The sequence below is a fragment of the Lethenteron reissneri genome, chromosome 52 (genome assembly GCF_015708825.2).
Source record: "Lethenteron reissneri isolate LAM-NWPU_2019-01 chromosome 52, ASM1570882v1, whole genome shotgun sequence".
NCBI lineage: Eukaryota > Metazoa > Chordata > Hyperoartia > Petromyzontiformes > Petromyzontidae > Lethenteron > Lethenteron reissneri.
Genome location: NC_083830.1, coordinates 8,367,882 through 8,382,529, shown reverse-complemented (window position 1 = coordinate 8,382,529; position 14,648 = coordinate 8,367,882).

The window sequence follows — 14,648 nt, the reverse complement described above, 5'->3', positions numbered from 1 at the left end:
CACGGTGGAGAGATGTTAACCGCCTCGCCTGGTGTACAGGAGGTCGTGGGTTCGATCCCGATCCCGACGCCTGCTGTATATTTGGAGTTTGCGTGTCTCTCTCTCCGTGGTTGCGTGGATTTTTTCTCCGGGTCTTCCCGTTTTCCCCTCCACATTTGGAATCAACACCACCACCACCACCATCACCCGTTTAGAGTATTCGGCTGCTGTAAATTTCCACACGATGAGCCACTTCGTTGCGCAAACCATTCGTGGTGGACAGGTGGTCGCATCTGAAAAAGAGCTTTGTTTAGCGCAGTTGACCTTACCTGGTGAAATTAAAAAAATCGTATATTTTTTTTTTACTGAACCTCTTCATCTTTCATTTCCTCAAGGGCTGGAATTGCATTCGACCGCTGGCCAACATCTAAGCGTATGTGGGGCCGACTCCATCCTCAGCAGGAGAATCACAGAAGGGCAGCCGCAGTTGCGTCCCCATGGGCGGATTTGACAGCGGCATTGAGTCACGGTGGACCACCCTGGACACAGCCGCTTTGACGCCTGTGCCGCTCACATGAAACCGTTTCATGCGCAGCCCCTTTGCGATGTTTTTTGACCGCCGCGATCTGCGGCAGATGCCAGCAGCAGCGCGCGACCGCACTTTGCAAGATGATCGCCGGTTCGATCCCATCTCCCGGTGGTGGAGACCGATTGAAACATCGGTGCCGGTTTTTTCTCAAAGCTTCCCCTCTCGCTCCTGTCGCCACCGCCTCCCCACACACACAACCCTTCCCCCAAAAAAACAAGGACACGGGAGAGCGACATTTTCCGTGTCATATGCAAATGATTCCACCGCACGTGCCTGATGTTTGGTAGTGGTGGGAACCCGCACCGCCGAGCTTCGTTCTGGGACCATCTCAGGATTCACGTTGTTATCACACAAGGGCCAACCCCCCCACACCTCGCGCTGAGATGGCTCCAAGTTTCGATGTAAAGCTTTCGTGACTGCAGGGATTCATCTTCTTGGTTCTTTCGGTTAAGTCACGTAGAAGGGAAGTAATAAAAGAATACAAATAAATTTTAAAAAATATTTTATAATATAATATTATTTTATTATATATTTTTTTTTCTTATGTTTCATTTTTAGTATTTTATTGCTTCCCTTCTACGTGACTTTACCGAAAGAACCAAGAAGATGGCTCCAAGTGTCTTGTCGGGTTTGAAAATAAATAAATAATGCTCTTAGGTTTTTTTCGGTAAAGTACTTGATACAGCTATTGTGCTGTGACTGTTCCACCTGAAGACGGAGGCTTGTGTTGCCTCCGAAACGTCGTGATTTTTTAAATTTACTTTTATTAATTGCATTTTTTATTTTTTGCCTACGTGACTTTACCGAAAAAACCTAAGAATATGAATCCTTGCAGTCACGAAAGCTTCAAATCTAGAAATAAATAATGCCCCATCGTACAACCGCAAAAAAAAAAAATCCGCGTCTATTTCTCAGGAGACAGCTTCGATTCTTCTGGGCTGATTTAGGGAATCGCCCAGGAGTTTTAATTTCGCTGCAGCTCCTCCGTGCGGCCGTGCCTCCTGTTCAAGGGGCGCAAAGCAAATTCGACGACTGTTATTAATTTCGATGTTTAAAAAATATATATATGATTTCAATCTTTCGATTTAAAGCTTTCGTGACTGCAGGGATTCATCTTCTTGGTTATTTCGGTAAAGTCACGTAGAAGGGAAGTAATGAAATAATAATAAAAATAATAAAAATAAAATATAATAAAAATATAATAAAACATAATAATGTATTATGTTTTATTTTTATTATTTTATTACTTCCCTTCTACGTGACTTTACCGAAAGAACCAAGAAGATGTCAATCTTGATTTGAAGCTTTCGTGACTGCAGGAAGCCGTACTCTCTGGTTCCTTTCGGTAAAGTCACGTAGGTAGAAGAAGAAAATAATAAAGGAACTCGACGTTTCGGGCGCAACACAAGGTGATGACGGACGCTTGTGTTGCGACCGAAGCATCGTGTTGTTTTATTATTATTTCTATCTACGTGACTTTACCGAAAGAACCAGAGAGTAGACACGATGTGTGTGTATATCGCTCGAGTTACTGTTGTTCAATTTACAAACTAATTTGCGCTCGCGTTCTGCGTGCCGCGACATGTCTCAAGGCGCGTAACGTCATCTATATTGACGCTTTAACTTATTCCCTTTGTTCGCACCTCCCTCCCGCCCCCCTCTCGTCTCTCTACTGAAGTAGCATTGTACACGTGGTAACGAACGAGACCTTGAATTGTCTGTGTAGCTAAATAATAACCGCGTGAGTTGCGCACGGACAAGACTGTGGATTATTCTCTGTGTTCGCCCCTCCCTCCCTGAGCGCTATCCGACCCCTCCGTGTTCCTTCCGTCGTTTAACCAACGCCGCAGAGCCCCTAACGCCAGGGGCTTGGCGTGCCACATCAACGTGGGGACTAATAAACACGATCGTGAAACGCACTTCGCTACTCCGCTTGGCTCTCGGATTATTCGTGCCCGTCCGTCGGGATGGGTAACGCGTGGATCTTTTTTTTCTTATAAAAACATTTTAAACCCCCAAACATACAATCCAGGATTTCCCTCATTGAGTCAGTTATACCCCTTCCCCAGTTATCTGCCCTCCATTGAAATATTCATCCTCTCCCGGGCGTGATGTCGCTCCACTTGCCTGGGGCAGCCACCTCCTTCCCCCCCCCCCCCCCCGCTCTCAAATGGTTCGGTTTGCGTTTGGGATCGTTTAGGATCGTTTGGGATCGTTTTCCGCAAAGTGCGTCACCTGGTTGCAACGAGCTCGCGTTCTGTTACAATAAAAGCAACAGCAGCAACAACACGTAGGTAGAAATAAAATAAAACGAATCACGACATTTCGATCGCAACACAAGCAATCTTCATCAGGTGGAACAACCACAGCAAGAAAGAAGTGGGAAGCTGAGTGTGGGACACGGGGGGAAAATTACTCGGAAAAATAGACAAGTAGCCGGCTTTACCTGGTTAATAACATCCTTTCTCCGGGTCTTCCGGTTTTCCCCTCCACATTTAGAATCAACATTGCGAGCTGAGAGGATTTGGCTGCTATAAATGTCCACGTGATAAGCCATTTTGTTGAGCAATCATCTGTGATGAGCAGGTCGCTTCTTAGTGGGTCTTACCTGGTAAAATTGTATAAATTAGTTAAGTTTATAGTTTAGTTTATAGATTAAACCTTTGCGGTGCGCCTGGTCCGTGAATGTAGAGTAGCTTAGACGCGGGCGAGGAGGCTTAGTGGCCCTTTGCACCACGTTCTAGACATGAGCCGGCACCGCTGAGATCCTTGGCTTCGTGTTCGTGAGTTCGGCCACCCGTGACGGCACGCCGGCTCTCGCAGTGCATTGGGGTTATACTCACTTGACCGTTGCACTTAAAATTGTTTCGCTATTTGTCAGTTTTGTGACACCCCCCCCACCACATCCCATGGGTGGAAAAACCTGATTTTTCCAGCGGCAAGCATCGGGTTTTTCTTTAGTACAATTAAACCCGATTTCGGGGAATTAAAACCTGGTTTAATGAATACGAAACTCTTGATAGGCTTAGGCTGCTTCCTCGTCGGTGCTGCTGTCGTACTCGGGGCCGTTGGGCACGGGGTAGTCGTAGAATGCGGCGGGCAGGTTGGTCTTGATGAACACGAGCTTCTCCTCCACAATCGTTGGCGCCAGTGAGTTCCTTCGCTTGGAATGGATGAAGCCCATCGTTGAGAAGTTGGCGAAGTGCGGTTCTGCAATTAGAACCAATTAAACCGGATTTCTCCCAATCTCAGATGATCGGGTTTAATATAAAAAGACAATTAAACCCGGCCACCCTTGCCACCTACACTCAGGATGCTCACTTTTGCAAAGAGACTCATCCTGGTTTCTTGAGTTCTCACCTTAGTTTCACAAAAATCAACTTGCACTAAAAACATTAAACGATGTTTTATTTTTGCCAGGTAAGGCCCACTGAGCAATATATCTCTTTTTCGGAAGTGGAAAATGTTTCGCAGCCAAATACTATAAACGCGTGTTTCTCTAAATGTGGAGGGGAAAACCGGAGGACCCAGAGAAAAATCCACACGACCTCGAAGACAACATTCAAACCCCAAATATACAGCAGCAGGCGTCAGGGTTAGGAACGAACCCACGACCTCCTGTATACCAGGAGAGGTAGTTAACATCTCCAGCCAGCGTGATGATGATGAGAGAGAGACACGCAAACTCCAAATATATAGCAGCAGGCATCAGGGTCGGGATCGAACCCACGACCTCCTGTATACCAGGCGAGGTAGTTAACATCTCCTAGCCACCACGGCGTCCATTTGATGGCCTCGGCCTGGTCACCAAATGACTGCATGCATTAAATGCCATCACGCATAATTCGATTGTTCACTTAACCATTTCCCGTTCCGAGACGTCTGCAAGTTGCAGGGTGTGGGAGTCCCGTTCACCGCCGAATCTCGGAACGAGCGAGCGGTTCAGCGTTAATGTTATTTAGAGAGGCGTAGGTGCGCCGTTGTTTTTAAATACGTTGTGCTCACCGCAGAGAACCGAAGCGACACGACCGCAACTCCACGATAGTTGGCGCCAAACTGTGCGCACACTCCTTGTTGGAGCCTCGGTACGTCTTCCGACCTGAAGACGTACCGATAAAGTCGTTTTATGTACGTGCACGTACGTCATCGGAATGGGAAAGGGTTAAACGGGCAAAATTACCAGCTCTGAGACTTTAAAAAAATCACGCTTCGACCGTCTCAGAGGGCGTGTGACAGAGTGATGAGTAATCTTAGGTTTTTTCGGTAAAGTCAGGTAGGTAAAAAATACAAATAAAAAAAAGTAAAATAAAAATCATGACGTTTCGGAGGCAACACAAGCTTCCGTCTTCAGGTGGAACCGTCACAGCACGATTGCTGTATCAAGATATCAAGATACAGCAAACGTCGTGATTTTTATTTTACTTTTATTAATTTTTATTTTATTTTTTACCTACGTGACTTTACCGAAAAAAACCTAAGATTATGAATCCTTGCAGTCACGAAAGCTTCAAATCTAGAGTGATGAGTGGTTGTTGATTCTGAAATGTACGGTACTATGATTTGTTTAATCGTGTTAACCGCCTGTGAATGGCATAGTCTCCCTGCAGGTGCTGTTGAGAGTGCAGCGCAGAGGTCGCAACCGGTTACCCGATACCCGTACCCTACCCGATACCCGGCTACCCGTACCCGGCCGGGTACGAGTACGGGTACCCGTTTGCGACCCTGGTGCGGCCCGGTACGGGTAGGCCGTGAGTCACTGGTGAGTAACTGTTTGTCACTCATTTCCCAACGTCTTGTCTCTTCTCACAATTCAAGTTCCTAGAATCAACCCACCCGCGCCTGCAACATGGCTTCATCCCAGAGGTCGCAATCAGGTACCCGATACCCATGAGATGGCTGCCACCTATGGGTCAGATGATTGCCTGCCACCATTAAGCAATTGGTAATTAAATATAATTTAAAAAAATCCTAAAAAGTGTAAAAATTTTGGGAAAATTTTTTCACGAAAATAAATTGTCACGCACAACGAGTCTGTGTGCAAAATGTCAGCTCGATTGGATCACGGGAAGTGGGTAAAAAACGACCGAAAGATTTGCACGGTCGTAAGCGCGCAAGCAAGTGAACTTAATATAAAGGATTTGACAAGTAAACCCGTAAAAACAAAGTTTTTCACTATAAATCCTTAATATGCGTGGCGGCTAGAGTCCTCTCGTCCTCTGGCTTGAGATGGCTGCCACCTATGGGTCAGATGATTGCATTGCACCATTAAGCAATTGGTAATTAAATATATTTTTGTCCTAAAAAGCGTAATATTTTGGAGAAAAAAATTTCACGAACATTAATTGTCACGCACAACGAGTCTGTGTGCAAAATGTCAGCTCGATTGGATCACGGGAAGTGGGCTAAAAAACGACCGAAAGATTTGCACGGTCGTAAGCACGCAAGCAAGTGAACTTAATATAAAGGATTTGACAAGTAAACCCGTAAAAACAAAGTTTTTCACTATAAATCCTTAATATGCGTGGCGGCGAGAGTCCTCTCGTCCTCTGGCTTGAGATGGCTGCCACCTATGGGTCAGATGATTGCATTGCACCATTAAGCAATTGGTAATTAAATATAAGAATTTTTTCTTTCCTAAAAAGTGTAAAAATTTGGAGAAAAAAATTTCACGACAATAAATTGTCACGCACAACGAGTCTGTGTGCAAAATGTCAGCTCGATTGGATCACGGGAAGTGGGTTAAAAAAACGAACGAAAGATTTGCACGGTCGTAAGCGCGCAAGCAAGCAAGCAAGTGAACTTAATATAAAGGATTTAATAAAAATGACGAACTCTTCAGTGGACACCTGCGGCGTGATCTGCCCACGTGGATCGTGGACCCTCGTGACGATCATGGTGGCTACGTGGGGCATTTATCTCTGAGCTTTCATCTTGCACGGGGCCGTTCTATGAAACCGCATCTCGGGGCGCACTGCAGAAACGGTAGCCTCGCTCACATTATACAGAAACTGCGTGAAAGTCATGTGTATCTCTCTGGGTCTGCGGGTCTTAGTTGTGGGTATCTATGGGTGATGATGTAAGTATATATTGATGTATTTGAGGCTATGGGTCTCTGTGTTACGTCTGTGGATATCGATGTGAGTACAGTATATGGGTATCTATGCCAGTCTATGGATCTCTCTGTGTGAGTCTTTGGGTCTCAATCAGTACATTCCATGGTTCTCTCTGAGTGAGTCTTTGGGTCTCAGTCAGCACATTCCATGGATCTCTCTGTGTGAGTCTTTGGGTCTCAGTACATTCCATGGTTCTCTCTGTGTGAGTCTTTGGGTCTCAGTACGGTCTATAGATGTCTCTGTAAGTCTGTGGGTCTCTGTTAGTATACGTATCTCTACGTGAGTTTACGGATTTCTATGTAAGTTTAAGTTCATACTGGTAGGAACCACCTGGTTCCCCCAGCCCACAGGGGATTATTGTGTCCGTCCGTCGTGCATCCAAAAATGGGAGGGGTGGGGCTAGGTGGAGAGGGTGGGGAGGGGCCGGGTGGGGAGGGGAGGGTGGGTAGGGGCTAGGTGGGGAGGGTGGGGCTGGGTGGGGGGTGGGAGGGGTGGGGCTGGCTGGGGAGGGGCTGGTCACCCCGTGGTGCCCTTATAAAACTCAACGTTTAACCTACTCACGCCTGGCCATTGACCGAGCAACCCAAAGTTCCTACTAGCTCCCTCCGCAGGAATGTGTTTTGATTTGCCACACGGATTATTCCGTTCAGTTTCCCGGCTATTTTACACGGGGGGTACGTGGTGGCTGAGTACATCAACAGCAAAAAAAAGACAAAAAACATCAACATTGTATTTGTCTCTATATGAATCAATGGGTCTCCACGTAAGTCTTTGGCTCTCTATGTAAATCTATGAGTGTCCATGTAAGTATGGATCCGTGTGTGAATCAATGGGTCTCCATGTAAGTCTATGGATCCGTGTGTAAATCAATGGGTCTCCATGTACGTCTATGGATCTCTATGTAAATCAATGGCTCTCCATATACGTCTATTTATCACGATGTGATTCAATGGATCTCCATATAAGTCTATTAATCTCTGTGCGAATCAATGGGTCTCCATGTAAGTCTATGGATCCGTGTGTAAATCAATGGGTCTCCATGTACGTCTATGGATCTCTATGTAAATCAATGGCTCTCCATATACGTCTATTTATCACGATGTGATTCAATGGATCTCCATATAAGTCTATTAATCTCTGTGCGAATCAATGGGTCTCCATGTAAGTCGATGGATCTCTGTGCGAATCAATGGGTCTCCATGTAAGTCTATGGATCTCTATGTAAATCAATGGCTCTCCATATAAGTCTATTTATCACAATGTGATTCAATGGGTCTCCATGTAATTCTATGGATCTCTGTGCGAATCAATGGGTCTCCATGTAAGTCTATGGATCTCTATGTAAATCAATGGCTCTCCATGTAAGTCTATGGATCACGATGTCGATCAATGGCTCTCCATGTAAGGCTATGCCAGTCTATGGATCTCTCTGTGTGAGTCTTTGGGTCTCAATCAGTACATTCCATGGATCTCTGTGTGTGAGGCTTTGGGTCTCAGTACATTCCATGGTTCTCTCTGAGTGAGTCTTTGGGTCTCAGTCAGTACATTCCATGGTTCTCTCTGAGTGAGTCTTTGGGTCTCAATCAGTACATTCCATGGTTCTCTCTGTGTGAGTCTTCGGGTCTCAATCAGTACATTCCATGGTTCTCTCTGTGTGAGTCTTCGGGTCTCAATCAGTACATTCCATGGTTCTCTCTGTGTGAGTCTTCGGGTCTCAATTAGTACATTCCATGGATCTCTCTGAGTGAGTCTTCGGGTCTCAATTAGAACATTCCATGGATCTCTCTGAGAGAGTCTTTGGGTCTCAATCAGTACATTCCATGGTTCTCTCTGAGTGAGTCTTTGGGTCTCAATCAGTACATTCCATGGTTCTCTCTGAGTGAGTCTTTGGGTCTCAGTACGGTCTATAGATGTATCTGCAAGTCTGTGGGTCTCTGTTAGTATACGTATCTCTACGTGAGTTTACGGATTTCTATGTAAGTTTAAGTTCATACTGGTAGGAACCACCTGGTTCCCCCAGCCCACAGGGGATTATTGTGTCCGTCCGTCGTGCATCCAAAAATGGGAGGGGTGGGGCTAGGTGGAGAGGGTGGGGAGGGGCCGGGTGGGGAGGGGAGGGTGGGTAGGGGCTAGGTGGGGAGGGTGGGGCTGGGTGGGGGGTGGGAGGGGTGGGGCTGGCTGGGGAGGGGCTGGTCACCCCGTGGTGCCCTTATAAAACTCAACGTTTAACCTACTCACGCCTGGCCATTGACCGAGCAACCCAAAGTTCCTACTAGCTCCCTCCGCAGGAATGTGTTTTGATTTGCCACACGGATTATTCCGTTCAGTTTCCCGGCTATTTTACACGGGGGGTACGTGGTGGCTGAGTACATCAACAGCAAAAAAAAGACAAAAAACATCAACATTGTATTTGTCTCTATATGAATCAATGGGTCTCCACGTAAGTCTTTGGCTCTCTATGTAAATCTATGAGTGTCCATGTAAGTATGGATCCGTGTGTGAATCAATGGGTCTCCATGTAAGTCTATGGATCCGTGTGTAAATCAATGGGTCTCCATGTACGTCTATGGATCTCTATGTAAATCAATGGCTCTCCATATACGTCTATTTATCACGATGTGATTCAATGGATCTCCATATAAGTCTATTAATCTCTGTGCGAATCAATGGGTCTCCATGTAAGTCTATGGATCCGTGTGTAAATCAATGGGTCTCCATGTACGTCTTTGGATCTCTATGTAAATCAATGGCTCTCCATATACGTCTATTTATCACGATGTGATTCAATGGATCTCCATATAAGTCTATTAATCTCTGTGCGAATCAATGGGTCTCCATGTAAGTCGATGGATCTCTGTGCGAATCAATGGGTCTCCATGTAAGTCTATGGATCTCTATGTAAATCAATGGCTCTCCATATAAGTCTATTTATCACAATGTGATTCAATGGGTCTCCATGTAATTCTATGGATCTCTGTGCGAATCAATGGGTCTCCATGTAAGTCTATGGATCTCTATGTAAATCAATGGCTCTCCATGTAAGTCTATGGATCACGATGTCGATCAATGGCTCTCCATGTAAGGCTATGCCAGTCTATGGATCTCTCTGTGTGAGTCTTTGGGTCTCAATCAGTACATTCCATGGATCTCTGTGTGTGAGGCTTTGGGTCTCAGTACATTCCATGGTTCTCTCTGAGTGAGTCTTTGGGTCTCAGTCAGTACATTCCATGGTTCTCTCTGAGTGAGTCTTTGGGTCTCAATCAGTACATTCCATGGTTCTCTCTGTGTGAGTCTTCGGGTCTCAATCAGTACATTCCATGGTTCTCTCTGTGTGAGTCTTCGGGTCTCAATCAGTACATTCCATGGTTCTCTCTGTGTGAGTCTTCGGGTCTCAATTAGTACATTCCATGGATCTCTCTGAGTGAGTCTTCGGGTCTCAATTAGAACATTCCATGGATCTCTCTGAGAGAGTCTTTGGGTCTCAATCAGTACATTCCATGGTTCTCTCTGAGTGAGTCTTTGGGTCTCAATCAGTACATTCCATGGTTCTCTCTGAGTGAGTCTTTGGGTCTCAGTACGGTCTATAGATGTATCTGCAAGTCTGTGGGTCTCTGTTAGTATACGTATCTCTACGTGAGTTTACGGATTTCTATGTAAGTTTAAGTTCATACTGGTAGGAACCACCTGGTTCCCCCAGCCCACAGGGGATTATTGTGTCCGTCCGTCGTGCATCCAAAAATGGGAGGGGTGGGGCTAGGTGGAGAGGGTGGGGAGGGGCCGGGTGGGGAGGGGAGGGTGGGTAGGGGCTAGGTGGGGAGGGTGGGGCTGGGTGGGGGGTGGGAGGGGTGGGGCTGGCTGGGGAGGGGCTGGTCACCCCGTGGTGCCCTTATAAAACTCAACGTTTAACCTACTCACGCCTGGCCATTGACCGAGCAACCCAAAGTTCCTACTAGCTCCCTCCGCAGGAATGTGTTTTGATTTGCCACACGGATTATTCCGTTCAGTTTCCCGGCTATTTTACACGGGGGGTACGTGGTGGCTGAGTACATCAACAGCAAAAAAAAGACAAAAAACATCAACATTGTATTTGTCTCTATATGAATCAATGGGTCTCCACGTAAGTCTTTGGCTCTCTATGTAAATCTATGAGTGTCCATGTAAGTATGGATCCGTGTGTGAATCAATGGGTCTCCATGTAAGTCTATGGATCCGTGTGTAAATCAATGGGTCTCCATGTACGTCTATGGATCTCTATGTAAATCAATGGCTCTCCATATACGTCTATTTATCACGATGTGATTCAATGGATCTCCATATAAGTCTATTAATCTCTGTGCGAATCAATGGGTCTCCATGTAAGTCTATGGATCCGTGTGTAAATCAATGGGTCTCCATGTACGTCTATGGATCTCTATGTAAATCAATGGCTCTCCATATACGTCTATTTATCACGATGTGATTCAATGGATCTCCATATAAGTCTATTAATCTCTGTGCGAATCAATGGGTCTCCATGTAAGTCGATGGATCTCTGTGCGAATCAATGGGTCTCCATGTAAGTCTATGGATCTCTATGTAAATCAATGGCTCTCCATATAAGTCTATTTATCACAATGTGATTCAATGGGTCTCCATGTAATTCTATGGATCTCTGTGCGAATCAATGGGTCTCCATGTAAGTCTATGGATCTCTATGTAAATCAATGGCTCTCCATGTAAGTCTATGGATCACGATGTCGATCAATGGCTCTCCATGTAAGGCTATGCCAGTCTATGGATCTCTCTGTGTGAGTCTTTGGGTCTCAATCAGTACATTCCATGGATCTCTGTGTGTGAGGCTTTGGGTCTCAGTACATTCCATGGTTCTCTCTGAGTGAGTCTTTGGGTCTCAGTCAGTACATTCCATGGTTCTCTCTGAGTGAGTCTTTGGGTCTCAATCAGTACATTCCATGGTTCTCTCTGTGTGAGTCTTCGGGTCTCAATCAGTACATTCCATGGTTCTCTCTGTGTGAGTCTTCGGGTCTCAATCAGTACATTCCATGGTTCTCTCTGTGTGAGTCTTCGGGTCTCAATTAGTACATTCCATGGATCTCTCTGAGTGAGTCTTCGGGTCTCAATTAGAACATTCCATGGATCTCTCTGAGAGAGTCTTTGGGTCTCAATCAGTACATTCCATGGTTCTCTCTGAGTGAGTCTTTGGGTCTCAATCAGTACATTCCATGGTTCTCTCTGAGTGAGTCTTTGGGTCTCAGTACGGTCTATAGATGTATCTGCAAGTCTGTGGGTCTCTGTTAGTATACGCATCTCTACGTGAGTCTACGGGTTTCTATGTAAGTTTAAGTTCATACTGGTAGGAACCACCTGGTTCCCCCAGCCCACAGGGGATTATTGTGTCCGTCCGTCCGTCGTGCATCCAAAAATGGGAGGGGTGGGGCTAGGTGGAGAGGGTGGGGAGGGGCTGGGTGGGGAGGGGCTGGGTGGGAAGGGTGGGGCTGGGTGGGGGGTGGGAGGGGTGGGGCTGGCTGGGGAGGGGCTGGTCACCCCGTGGTGCCCTTATAAAACTCAACGTTTAACCTACTCACGCCTGGCCATTGACCGAGCAACCCAAAGTTCCTACTAGCTCCCTCCGCAGGACAATGTGTTTTGATTTGCCACACGGATTATTCCGTTCAGTTTCCCGGCTATTTTACACGGGGGGTACGTGGTGGCTGAGTACATCAACAGCAAAACAAAGACAAAAAACATCAACATTGTAATGTAAATATATTTGTCTCTATATGAATCAATGGGTCTCCACGTAAGTCTTTGGCTCTCTATGTAAATCTATGAGTGTCCATGTAAGTATGGATCCGTGTGTGAATCAATGGGTCTCCATGTGAGTCTATGGATCCGTGTGTGAATCAATGGGTCTCCATGTAAGTCTATGGATCTCTATGTAAATCAATGGGTCTCCATGTAAGTCTATGGATCTCTGTGCGAATCAATGGGTCTCCATGTAAGTCTAGGGATCTCTATGTAAATCAATGGCTCTCCATATACGTCTATGGATCTCTGTGCGAATCAATGGGTCTCCATGTAAGTCTATGGATCACGATGTCAATCAATGGGTCTCCATGTAAGTCTATGGATATCTGTGCGAATCAATGGGTCTACATGTAAGTCTATGGATCTCTATGTAAATCAATGGCTCTCCATATAAGTCTATTTATCACGATGTGATTCAATGGATCTCCATGTAAGCCTATGGATCACGATGTGAATCAATGGGTCTCCATGTAAGTCTATGGATCTCTATGTAAATCAATGGCTCTCCATATGAGTCTATTTATCACGATGTGATTCAATGGATCTCCATGTAAGTCTATGGATCTCTGTGCGAATCAATGGGTCTCCATGTATTCTATAGATCACGATGTGAATCAATGGGTCCAATGCAGCTGTTGAAACGTCACTGGATTTCGCACCAGTGACGTCACCGGCACGGCCGCACGCAGATAATGAGCTTCTTCGAGTGTAAATTGTTCGTCTATACAGATGTAACCACTGGTCATCAAGAAGCACTTACATTCATTGGAACCTCATTTGCCAGTAAAAAATATGATAATTGTTTTTTTACCCTTCTATCTGGCAACAAAACTGACACCTTTTTTTACAAGGAGTCATGTTTGCATAGACCACAATACCTGCAGCCATAATGCAAACAAAAAACTCCTTCTAAAAAAAGGTGTCAGTTTTGTTGCCAGATAGAAGGGTAAAAAAACAATTATTAAGCACTTACATTGTTTAAAATTCTCATCCGGCCCCACTCTATCTCTCTATTACCGTACTGGCCTGTGTGTTATGAAGAAGGGCAATTGCCCGAAACGTCATCAATTAATTATATAGGGTGCTCCAGATGTCTTGTGACCCCCCCCCCCCCCCCCATTGAATTATCTGAAGCTTCATATTTTTTGTATGCTACTGGGTGTGAAAACAAATGAATTCGCAAAGGGGAGAACAAATCTTAGGGGTAAATTCATTGGTGGGGGGGGGGGGGTAAGAAGACATCTGGACCACCCTGTACATTGACTAATGTATTTAGTTCGCAAATATATATTTATAGTGATTTGAATTTCGATTTAAAGCTTTCGTGACTGCAGGGATTCATCTTCTTGGTTCTTTCGGTAAAGTCACGTAGAAGGGAAGTAATAAAATAATAAAAATAAAACATAATAAAATAATTCTCACGACGTTTCGGCCACAACGCAAGCAGCCGTCTTCAGGTGGAGAACAGGTCTGTCGAGAAGACAGAGTCTGAATGACACACTCCAGGCTTGGAGCGACTATTTAAGCTGGGATGGAGGGGGGAAGAGCGCCTTGACAAAATAATTTGCATATCAATAGGAATGTAGCATATTTATGGGAAATGCAGATATGCGATTAGTACTACTTGTGAAATGCGTAGGTTTGGCGAGGGGTCTTGCTTTGCCTTTCCGATCCTGTACTTTGAATTCTTTCCTATCTTTGTTATTGCGACTTTACTGACCCGCCCCCTACTGGACAGCTGTGGAAAAGAGCTTTGTCGCTCATCGGATTCCTCCAGGATAAATATTCAGATTCTGAATGGAGTGGTTCCCAGTGATGACATCATAGCAGTTACGTACTGACGTCATTTTTAGTTGGGGCCCCCCCATCCCCCTCTACCCCCCCCCACCCCCTCTACCCCCCCATCCCCCTCTACCCCCCCCCACCCCCCTCTACCCCCCCCCCACCTCTACCCCCACCCCCTCTACCCCCCACCCCCCTCTACCCCCCTCTACCCCCCACCCCCTCTACCCCCCCCACACCCCCTCTACCCCCCCACCCCCCTCTACCCCCCCCACCCCCCTCTACCCCCCCCCCACACCCCCTCTACCCCCCCCCCACCCTCTACCCCCACCCCTCTACCCCCCACCCCCCTCTACCCCCCCCCACCCCCCTCTACCCCC